This window comes from Pseudophryne corroboree, chromosome 5 (assembly GCF_028390025.1).
Source record: "Pseudophryne corroboree isolate aPseCor3 chromosome 5, aPseCor3.hap2, whole genome shotgun sequence".
NCBI lineage: Eukaryota > Metazoa > Chordata > Amphibia > Anura > Myobatrachidae > Pseudophryne > Pseudophryne corroboree.
The window spans coordinates 715,606,873-715,619,151 of record NC_086448.1 but is presented as its reverse complement, the minus strand read 5'-3'; the positions used below and the strand labels follow the sequence as shown (position 1 = coordinate 715,619,151).

General features: G+C 44.5%; 1 long non-coding RNA gene across 3 annotated transcripts in view; it reads right to left on the bottom strand.

The window, feature by feature from the left end:
• The window catches only part of LOC134929360 (uncharacterized), a 241,382-nt gene that overhangs the window by 82,992 nt on the left and 146,111 nt on the right, over nt 1-12,279 (bottom strand). The gene's annotated exons all lie outside the window — the stretch shown is intronic.

The window sequence follows — 12,279 nt, the reverse complement described above, 5'->3', positions numbered from 1 at the left end:
AGCGTGTAGAGGCATGGAAGCTGAGAGATGGGATGGTCGTTTGAGAAAAAGAATTTAGTTTTTTCAGAATGCGAGTAATCACGGTATGCTTGAACAGTGAAGGAAATATACCAGTAGAGAGCGAGAGAAATTACATATGTTAGTAAAGGTTGGGATGAGCATAGGAGACAGAGCTTTACTTGTTTGTGAGGGAAAAGGCTCAAGAGGAGAGGTAGTAGAGTAGCAGGACAGAAGAGTGTTGACACTTCATCTTCAATTGTGGGATCAAATGAAGAGGGAATGCCAGAGGGTTCAAGTAGAGAATTGAGCAGGAAGAGCATACCATTTCATCTCAGATCTTATCAATCTTGTCCTTGAAGTAGGAAGCAAGATCTTGCGCCTTGATAGTGGCCAGTGGGTTGGGTGAGGGAAGGTTCAGAAGTGATTTAAATGTATTAAAAATAATTTGGGATTAGAGGCTTGAGCAAAGATGAGAGTTTGGAAATGTTTGTTTGGCAGTGTCCAGGACATTACAATAAGATTGGTAGACAGTCTTACAGTATATGTAAGAAAGTCGCTTGGAATACGAGATTGCCACTGATGTTTAACTTTCCGTGAGAGTTTTAGTAGGTGTCCTGTCAATTTAGAGTGCCACGGTTAACATCTAGGCCTACGTGGAGTGCGATGGGTAGCTGTAGCAACTTCATCAAGGGCTATTCTAGAGTCTGGTTAAGGTGTGATAAAGCAGTCTTAGGAGAAGTAAATGAAGAAATAGGTGAGAGTAGTTGTTGCAGAGAGGTGGACAGTTCTTGAAAATTAATTGTGTTAATATTTTTGCAGGTTTGAGGAGGATTGGAGGACTACAGTGACTATGAGTTTGAAGTAATGGCAGAGAGCATGCAGGTGATAAGGTTTTGATCTGAGGGAGGGACAGTAGTGTTAGTGAATTCAGAAACTGAGCATAGTCTTGTGAACACTAGATCAAGGCAGTGGCCCTCCTGATAAGTAGATAAGTCTCTCCACTAGGAGAGGCCGATAGAGGAGGTTAGAGAGAGTAGTTTGAAGGCATGAGCAGCAGATTTTGGACTATCAGTAGCAATATTGAAATCACCCATGATGATGGTGGAGATGTCAGAGGATAGGAAGTGAGGGAGCCAGGTAGAAAAAAACTTCCAGAAATTGTTTGGATTGCCCAGGTGGGCGACAGATAGCTGCAATACGCAGAGAGAAAGGAGTGTAAATCCTGATGTACTTAAAATGATGTGAATGTGAGTGATGGAACCTGTGGTAGAACTGTGTATATGAAAGACAGGGAAAGTAATAATCCATCCCACCTCTTTTACTGTTATCAGGCCTGGAGGTGTGTGAGAAGTGGAGACCACCATGTGACATTGCAGCAGGGGAGGACGTGTCTGACTGTGTGAGCCATGTTTCTGTTATAACATGCAGATTGTAGTTGTTACATTTGAAGAGGTCTTGTATGTATGTTAATTTGTTACAAACAGAGCATGCTTTACGTAAGGCACATTTTAGTGATTTGGAGGGTTCAGGGAGACATGTGATGTGTATGTGTTATGATTCCAGCACTCTGGTCAGAGGAGATCTTATGGCAAGGACCGGAGCACTGGAACGGAATGCTGGGGAAGGGAGCAGGACAGGAAAATAGCCCCAAGGGCCCTAACTCTGTTGTCTCACCCGTGTTGTCAGAAATCCCCTGCGAGACTATGGTTTCTTGAGCCCTTGGCAGCCGCGTTTGAAGGGCGGATTATGTCTGCCCAACTTCGATGCCCCCCGGTCTTAATGAGAGACAAAGGGAAACCCGAGACAGGGTGATAACAAGAGGCCCTCTAACTAAACAACCAGGCCAGGGGCTAAGCAAACTCAAAACTATAATATGTGCGGAGAAACCGCCAGGGAAAAGGACAACCAAAATATCCACTTGTCTAATTCTCCTACCCGGCACCGCCGAGTACCAGAGAGGACTTGTGGAAGCGGAACCCTCCGCAAATGCTCCAAACACAAAATATAAAAGGTAAAGCGGCTAAGCCGCAACACACGGCAGAGCCGCAACTCACGAACACCACTGGATATAAAACGGTGATCAGTCAGGACTCCAGGGAACCAAACGACCTCTTGGGATGAGATGACAACTCCCGAATACCGGACTTCTGAGGACTGGAATGACAGGATACAGCAGGACTGGAAACAGACTCTCAGCAAACAAAGGCAGCATGCAGGAAGCTATTACCGGCGTCTGTGAGAAGCCATGGGAGTGTATTTAACAAGGAGTCCTCCAATCAGCTGCTAAAGGCTGATTAGAATAAATGCCGTGCAGCTGCCTTGCTGCACGGCCAGAGAGCAGGTGAATATCTAATTTCCTAAAGCCTAGCAACGGGGAACGCGGTCCGCCAGTGGCGTCCCCGTTGCTAGAGTCCGTGCGGCTCAGCGCGCCCGGCGTCTAGCGTTGCTAGGGAGCCGGCGGCTGTACGTGCACGGCGTCTCTAGTTGCTAGGCGCCGGGCCGCGCAGACCATCAAGCGGACCCCGGCGCCTAACAGTACCCCCCCCCTTGAGGAGGGGTCAAGGAACCCCTAAAGCCAGGTTTCTGAGGAAATTCCCGAAAAAATGCCCTCTTGAGCCTCGGGGCATGAAGATCCTTATCCAGGACCCAAGACCTTTCCTCCGGTCCATAGCCTTTCCAGTGAACCAGAAAATACAGCCGATCCCGGGACAATTTGGAATCGAGAACCTTCTCTACCAAGAACTCCTGTTGTCCCTGTAAATCCACTGGAGATCTACCCTGAGAGATCTTCCGAGGAAATCTACTGGAAGAAACGTATTGTTTCAACAGGGAACAATGAAACGTATTTCCAATCCTGAGAGATCTTGGTAAACGTAACCGAAAGGCAACTGGGTTGACTCTTTTAATAATAAGAAATGGCCCAATAAATTTGGGTCCCAGTCTAGCCGAGGATTGTCGAAGCCTGATGTTGCGAGTCGACAACCACACCCTATCTCCCACCTTAAAAGTGCAAGGACGTCGGAGCCTGTCAGAAAATTTCTTCTCTCGAAAGGCCGCTTTTCTGAGAGCAAGGTGCACCTTTTTCCAAATGGCTCTGAGATGGGAGGTTAAGGTAAGCGAGGAGACTGAGGAATGATGAAAAAAAGAATTAGCTCTGGGGTGAAAACCAAAAACTGAAAAGAATGGAGACTCTTTAGTGGAGGAATGACAAGAATTATTGTAAGCAAATTCAGCCAACGGAAGAAACTCGGACCAATCATTCTGGAGTTTGGCTGAATACAAGCGCAAATATTGTTTCAATGATTGGTTAACTCGTTCGGTTTGCCCGTTGGATTGTGGGTGGTAACCGGATGTTAACGACAATTTCATCTTTAATGAGGCACAAAAACATTTCCAGAATTGTGCGATGAATTGTGGACCCCGATCAGAAACAATATCAGTAGGCAACCCATGAAGCCTGAATACATGGCGGAGAAACAAAACTGCCAACCCTTGGGCAGAAGGCAATCAGGGAAGAGCAATAAAATGAGCCATTTTACTAAAACGGTCCACTACCACCCATATGACTCGGAATCCGGCTGAAAGGGGAAGGTCAACCACAAAATCCATGGAAATATGAGACCACGGCCTGAGAGGAACATTTAAGGGCATAAGTTGCCCGATGGGCAAGGAACGGGGAACCTTATGCTGTGCACAAACCTGACATGAATAAACAAATTCCTTGACGTCTTTAGAAAGACCAGGCCACCATACTGAGCGAGAGACTAACTCCAATGTCTTAGAGACTCCTGGATGCCCTGAAACTTTGTTATCATGGTATTCCGTTAAAACAGTACCTCTCAAAAACTCAGGGACGTAAAGACGACCAGCAGGAGTAATTCTAGGAGCTTGGTGTTGAAGCTGTTTTAACTGGGTAAATAAATCTTGTGTGAGGCCCGCCCAGATGACCGAAGATGGAAGTATGGGGGTAACAGGATTGTTATTGTGAACCGGAAGAAAGCTACGTGACAGGGCATCAGCCTTAGTATTCTTGGAACCAGGCCTGAAAGTGATTATAAATTTGAAACGCGTAAAAAATAATGCCCAACGTGCCTGCCAGGCATTAAGCCGCTTAGCCGATTCAATGTATTGCAGGTTCTTATGGTCAGTCAATACCGAAATAGTATGTTTTGCTCCCTCCAGCCAATGCCTCCACTCCTCGAAAGCCCACTTTACTGCCAGTAACTCCCGATTACCAACGTCATAGTTGGATTCAGCGGAGGAGAATTTCCTGGACATAAAGGCACAAGGATGTAACTCCAGAGATTCCGGATCCTTTTGAGAAAGGATAGCCCCCACTCCAACCTCCGAGGCATCAACCTCCACCACAAAGGGCAATTCCGGATTAGGATGTCTGAGGACTGGAGCCGAGACAAAGGCTTGTTTCAAGGCCCGGAAGGACAACTCAGCTTCACGCGACCAGTTGGTAGGATCCGCTCCTTTCTTTGCCAGAGCTACAATGGGAGCAACCAGGTCAGAAAAAGAATGAATGAACCTCCTATAATAATTCGCAAACCCTAAAAAGCGCTGAATTGCTTTTAAATTGGTGGGTTGCGCCCAACTAAGGATGGCCTGGAGTTTCTTTGGTTCCATGGAAAATCCCTGAGGGGAAATTATGTACCCTAAAAAAGATACTTCCGTGACATGAAACTCACACTTCTCCAGCTTGGCATATAAATGATTCTCACGTAACTTTTGAAGAACCAGACGCACCTGGGTAACATGTTGTTCCATTGATTCAGAAAAAATCAGGATGTCGTCTAAGTAAACGACCACGAATTTCCCTAGGAAGTCACGGAGCACATTGTTAATGAGGTCTTGAAAAACTGCCGGAGCATTGGACAGGCCGAACGGCATCACCAGGTATTCGTAGTGACCCGACTGAGTACTGAAGGCCGTTTTCCACTCATCTCCTGATTTAATTCGGATGAGGTTGTACGCTCCTCTAAGGTCAATTTTAGAAAAAATCACAGCAGAACGTAACTGATCAAAGAGTACAGAAATCAACGGCAAAGGATAGGTGTTTTTAACTGAGATCTTATTCAGGGCTCTAAAATCAATGCAAGGTCTAAGCGAGCCATCTTTTTTCTCCACAAAGAAGAAGCCTGCACTTAAAGGAGATTTTGATGGTCTAATAAATCCTTTCTCAAGGCTCTCCTTTACATAATCATTCATAGCCGCAGTTTCTGGCCCAGATAATGCATATAATCTTCCCTTTGGCAATGCGGCACCAGGAATTAACTCAATAGCACAATCATAAGGCCGATGGGGAGGCAGAATGTCCGCATTGCCTTTAGAGAAAACATCAGCAAACTCCTGGTATTCCACCGGAATGAGTTCTGGAATGATAGCTGCTACTCTGACTGGAAACGTGATACATTCCTTATCACAAAAAGTACCCCAATGTGAAATCTCCCCCGACCGCCAATCAATGGTGGGATTATGAAAGGCCAACCAAGGGTGACCCAGAACAACTGGAACTGCTGGGCAATGTGTAAGAAAGAACTCGATTTTCTCGGAATGTAGAGCTCCTACTGTAAGTAGTACAGGGGGTGTACGGAGAAAAATAATCCCATTAGACAGCGGACTCCCAACTAAGCCATGCATGGTGACACACCTACCCAAAGGTAACTGAGGAATGCCTAAGGCCTTAGCCCAAGTTAAATCCATAAAGTTTCCTGCAGCTCCACTGTCAACAATAGCCGACACGAAGAACTGAGGCTGCCAAAGGAAACTTTAACTGGGACTAAAAGGGAGTTATTCGAGGAGATAAGCTGCAGACCTAGGTGAACCCCCTCACAATTCACCTGGTCAAAGCGTTTCCCGACTTGTTCGGACATTTACGAGCAAAATGTCCCTTACCCCCACAGTACAGACAAAGACCAGAATTTTGTCTTCTGGCTCTTTCTTCAGGAGACAGCCGGGAGAGACCCATCTGCATGGGCTCCTCTACGTCTTCAGGAATGGAATATACACACGGACTTGAACTTACAGGTGCTCCTTTTTCAGCCCTCCGCTCTCTGAGACGACGATCAATCTTAATAGAAAGCTCCATGAGTTTATCGAGAGTCTCAGGAGCGGGGTACTGAAGGAGACTGTCTTTTATAGACTCTGATAAGCCGAGGCGAAACTGACTGCGCAGGGCTGGGTCATTCCAGCCACAGTCATTCGACCAACGGCGAAACTCCGTACAATAAACCTCCGAGGGATTTCTACCCTGTCTGAGAGCGCGCAACTGACTTTCAGCGGACGCCTCTCTATCAGGGTCATCATACAAGAGCCCTAAAGACTCAAAAAAAGCGTCAACTGACAACAATGCCGGATCCTCTGCTCTTAAACCAAATGCCCAGGTCTGAGGATCCCCCTGGAGCAAAGAAATAATAAACCCGACCCGCTGAGATTCAGTACCCGAGGAAGTCGGTCTTAAACGAAAATAAAGGTTTACAGGATTCTTTAAAATTAAAAAACTCTTTTCTATCACCAGAAAAACGGTCAGGCAAATGCATCTTTGGTTCAGGGACTACCCTTGGGGAAGCTCGCAAAAGATCTTCCTGCGACTTCACCCGAAGAGAAAGATCCTGAACCATCTGAGTAAGTTCTTGAATCTGGCTGACTAAGAGCTGACCAGGATTTGGCCCTAAACCTGTTGGATTCATGAGGCCGATAAACTCTCACAAAACTGAATGAGAAAAAATTAAACCCCGTTTAATTTTAAGTTTAGGTATGGCCGGTAATAATGTTATGATTCCAGCACTCTGGTCAGAGGAGATCTTATGGCAAGGACCGGAGCACTGGAACGGAATGCTGGGGAAGGGAGCAGGACAGGAAAATAGCCCCTGGTGCCCTAACTCTGTTGTCTCACCCGTGTTGTCAGAAATCCCCTGTGAGACTATGGTTTCTTGAGCCCTTGGCAGCCGCGTTTGAAGGGCGGATTATGTCTGCCCAACTTCGATGCCCCCCGGTCTTAATGAGAGACAAAGGGAAACCCGAGACAGGGTGATAACAAGAGGCCCTCTAACTAAACAACCAGGCCAGGGGCTAAGCAAACTCAAAACTATAATATGTGCGGAGAAACCGCCAGGGAAAAGGACAACCAAAATATCCACTAGTCCAATTCTCGTACCCGGCACCGCCGAGTACCAGAGAGGACTTGTGGAAGCGGAACCCTCCGCAAATGCTCCAAACACAAAATATAAAAGGTAAAGCGGCTAAGCCGCAACACATGGCAGAGCCACAACTCACGAACACCACTGGATATAAAACGGTGATCAGTCAGGACTCCAGGGAACCAAACGACCTCTTGGGATGAGATGACAACTCCCGAATACCGGACTTCTGAGGACTGGAATGACCGGATACAGCAGGACTGGAAACAGACTCTCAGCAAACAAAGGCAGCATGCAGGAAGCTATTACCGGCGTCTGTGAGAAGCCCTGGGAGTGTATTTAACAAGGAGTCCTCAAAATCAGCTGCTAAAGGCTGATTAGAATAAATGCCGTGCAGCTGCCTTGCTGCACGGCCAGAGAGCAGGTGAATATCTAATTTCCTAAAGCCTAGCAACGGGGAACGCGGTCCGCCAGTGGCGTCCCCGTTGCTAGAGTCCGTGCGGCTCAGCGCGCCCGGCGTCTAGCGTTGCTAGGGAGCCGGCGGCTGTACGTGCACGGCGTCTCTAGTTGCTAGGTGCCGGGCCGCGCAGACCATCAAGCGGACCCCGGCGCCTAACAGTATGAGGTTTGCTGGATTTCTGTATTGCTGAAAATCAGGTGTATGTGAGTTGGGCAAATGATTGGGTCCTGGATATGGTGAAATATAGAAACATAGAATTTGACGGCAGATAAAAACCACTTGGCCCATCTTGTCTGCCCCTTTTTTTTTATCCTTTAGGCAATCTCAACCCTTTTTGAACCTTAATTCTTTGTAAGGATATTCATATGCCTATCCCAAGCATGTTTAAATTGCTCTACAGTCTTAGCCTCTACCACCTCTGATGGGAGGCTATTCCACTTATCCACTACCCTTTCTGTGAAGTAATTTTTCCTTAAATTTCCCCTGAACCTCCCCCCTCCAGTCTCAGTGTATGTCCTCAAGTTCTAATACTTCTCTTCCTTTGAAGAATGTTACCCTCCTGAACTTTGTTAAGACCCTTGATATATTTGAAAGTTTCTATCATGTCCCCCCTTTCTCTTCTCTCCTCCAAACTATACATGTTAAGATCTTTTAGCCTTTCCGGGTAAGTTTTGTGATGTAGGCCATGCACCATTTTAGTTGCCCTTCTTTGTACACTCTCTAATGTATTTGTATCCTTCTGGAGATATGGTCTCCAGAACTGTACACAGTATTTTACAGATGGGGCCGCACCAATGACCTATACAGTGGCATTATCACTTCTTTTTTCCTGTTATTGATTCCTCTCCCTATGCAACCAAGCATATGACTTGCCTTTCTCATTGCTTTGTTGCATTGCTTTCCTGCCTTCAAGTCACTTGAAATAAGGACTCCTAAATCCCTTTCCTCCTCAGTAGTTTTCATTATAGTACCCTTGATACTATATTTAGCCTTTGGGTTTTTGAGACCCAAGTGCATGATTTTGCATTTTTTAGCATTAAACTGTAGTTGCCACGTTATTGACCATTTCTCAAGCCTACCTAGGTCATCAATCATTTGTTTTACCCCTCCTGGTGTGTCTACCCTGTTGCATATCTTTGTATCATCTGCAAAAAGGCATACCTTCCCTTCAATACCATCTGTAATGTCACCAACAAAGATATTAAAGACAACTGGACCAAGTACAGATCCCTGAGGTACTCCACTGGTAACATTTCCCTCCATAGATTGCACTCCATTAACTACAACTGTCTGATTCCTATCCTGCAACCAGGTTCTTATCCATTTAACTGTTTTATAATTCACCCCCACGCTTTCAAGTTTATTTAGCAGTCTGCGATGTGGGACAGTGTCAAATGCCTTACTAAAGTCTAGATATGCTACATCTACAGCTCCCCCTTGATCTATTATTTTTGTCACAGAGTCAAAAAAGTTAATAAGATTTGTTTGGCATGATCTCCCACCAGTAAATCCATGCTGTTTTGGATCCTGTAAGTTGTTTGATTTAAGATATTCCACAATTCTTTCTTTTATTAGTTTTTCCATTACTTTCCCTACTACTGATGTAAAGATTACTGGTCTGTAGTTACTTGCTTCTTCCTTGCTTCCACTTTTGTGCAGTGGAACTACATTTGCTCTTTTCCAGTCCTCTGGAATAGCACCTGTATTTAGTTAAATAATTATGTTAAAGGTGTAACCAGCACATCTTTTAGCTCTTTGAGTATCCTTGGGTGTATGCCATCTGGTCCCATTGATTTATCCACTTTTAATTTTGAAAGTTCTGTTAAGACCTTCTCCTCTGTTAATGTACTTTCATCTACCTTATTTTTATGAATGTCCTTGCAACTTAACTGTAAATACTGAGCAAAAATAATTATTTAGGTGATCTGCTATTGCCTTGTCTCCCTCCACCAAATGTACACTCTCTGTCTTAAGTCTTATTATTCCTCCATTTGATTTTCTCCTTTCACTTATATACTTAAAAAAAGTTTTTCCCCCTTTATTTACTGACTGGGCCATTTTCTCCTCAGCTTCTTCCTTTGCATGTCTAATCACTTTCTTAGCATCCTTCCGTCTGTCAAGATACACCTCTTTGTAGTTATTATTTTGAGTATGTTTGTATTTCCTAAAAGCCATCTTTTTTGCTTTCACACTAGTTGATACTTCTTTTCTGAACGACACTGGCTTCCTTTTCCTGGTGCTTTTCCTAACCATTTTGATACAAAGGTCAGTTGCACTTAGTATTGCACTTTTCAGTTTTTCCCACCTCTCTTGCACTCCTTCCAAGTTCCTCCAGTCCACCAAAGAATCACTTAAACATCTCCCCATTTTTGCAAAGTCAGCATTTCTAAAATTCAGCACCTTTGTTTTTGTGTGACAGGAGTTGGATCCTGTCTTTATACTAAACCATACTGCTTGATGATCACTGGATCCCAGGTGCTCACCCACATATATGTCGGATATCCTATCACCATTTGTAAGAATTAAATCTAATATTGAGTCTTTGCGAGTGGGCTCCCTCACCAATTGCTTGAGAGATGCTCCCTGTAAGGAATGTAGAAATTTGGCACTTGTAGCTGAACTTGCAAAAGACCCCTCCCAATTTACATCAGGTAAACTAAAGTCTCCCATGATTATGACTTCTCCCTTTAAAGCCATTTTAGTGATGTCCAACAAAAGGCTCCTGTCCAAATCCTGCCCCTGGCCTGGTGGTCTATAGATCACCCCAATGCGAATAATGGGGGTAATTCCGAGTTGATCGCAGCTTCAAGTTTGTTAGCAATTGGGCAAAACCATGTGCACTGCAGGGGAGGCAGATATAACATGTGCAGAGAAAGATAGGTTTGGGTGTGGTGTGTTCAATCTGCAATCTAAATTGCAGTATAAAAATAAAGCAGCCAGTATTTACCCTGCATAGAAACAATATAACCCACCCAAATCTAACTCTCTCTGCACATGTTACATCTGCCCCCCCCCCCCTGCAGTGCACATGGTTTTGCCCAACTGCTAAAAAATTTCCTGCTGCGATCAACTTGGAATTACCCCCCAATGTCCTTCTCCCTGGTTTCTATGGTGACCCAAAGGACCGCAGTTTTGTCTTCAATATTTTGTATTTCAGAAGCCTTTAATGCTTTTGTTCACATACATTGCTACCCCTTCTCCTATTCTTCCTTTTCTATCCTTTCTAAATACATTTTATCCTGGTATAGTTATGTCCCAGTCATGGTTCTCATTGCACCATGAGTCTGTAATTGCCACAAAATCCAGGTTATCCCTTGTCATTATCGCAATTAGCTCTGGAATTTTGTCTCCTAAGCTCCTAGCATTTGCACACATAGCTTTAAGAATTTTGGGGGTCATTCCGAGTTGTTCGCTCGCAAGCTGCTTTTAGCAGCTTTGCACACGCTAAGCCGCCGCCTACTGGGAGTGAATCTTAGCTTATCAAAATTGCGAACGAAAGATTAGCAGAATTGCGAATAGACACTTCTGAGCAGTTTCTGAGTAGCTCCAGACTTACTCGGCATCTGCGATCAGTTCAGTGCTTGTCGTTCCTGGTTTGACGTCACAAACACACCCAGCGTTCGCCCAGACACTCCTCCATTTCTCCAGCCACTCCCGCGTTTTTCCCAGAAACGGTAGCGTTTTTTCACACACACCCATAAAACGGCCTGTTTCCGCCCAGAAACACCCACTTCCTGTCAATCACATTACGATCACCAGAACGAAGAAAAAACCTTGTAATGCCGTGAGTAAAATACCTAACTGCATAGCAAATTTACTTAGCGCAGTCGCACTGCGGACATTGCGCATGCGCATTAGCGACTAATCGCTCCGTTGCGAGAAAAAAATACCGAGCGAACAACTCGGAATGACCCCCTTTGTCTGTGCATTTGTTATTAGTAGCCATGTCTAGACCGTACAACAAAAATGACAAGTTTAAAGTTGAAATTACCTGTTTAGGGATGTTGCTCAGTGTTTGTTTTTTTATTTTTACTAATCAGGAATCACACTCTGCCCTCTACACCATGACTACACCTCACTAAATGTAAAGATATAGTACACCTGACCACAATGGCCAAATGATCAAAGTATCACCAACGCTTATAATACAACCCAGACAGCCCAGCTGGTCAGCCTAGCTTCTATCTTTTAGACTATATGAGCCTTATTTAGATGTGGCAGGGTTGGAATTCAATTAGCCGTGATAACCTGTTTTCATAAAAATGGCTTTTATCATGACTCGCTGCAATGGACCTATCCAATTATTCGCTAAACTTTACCAAAGATAATTCTCCAAAAGTTTTAACAGGGATTTCTTTTCACCACCTCCTCTGCAGGTGAAAAGTTGTGGAAAATCCCTATTTTAAGATAAAAATGGCACTTGGAAAGTTTTTATTATTATAATTTGGCCAATAATGATATATAACTTTTTGGGTGAAAAATCGCAAAATGCAGGAAATTAGGGTACAAGGTATGGAATGGGTATAAGTGGGTGCTTTATTGGTGGGACAGGTGTTTTTAGGCTCGCCGGTGGGAGTTATTGTTTTTTTACGATTTTTAAAAAAGTTGCTTAAAATAACCCAAAGGTATACTTTTTCCTATTTTTTGTACCCCTAATTTAAGTATAGCATTTAT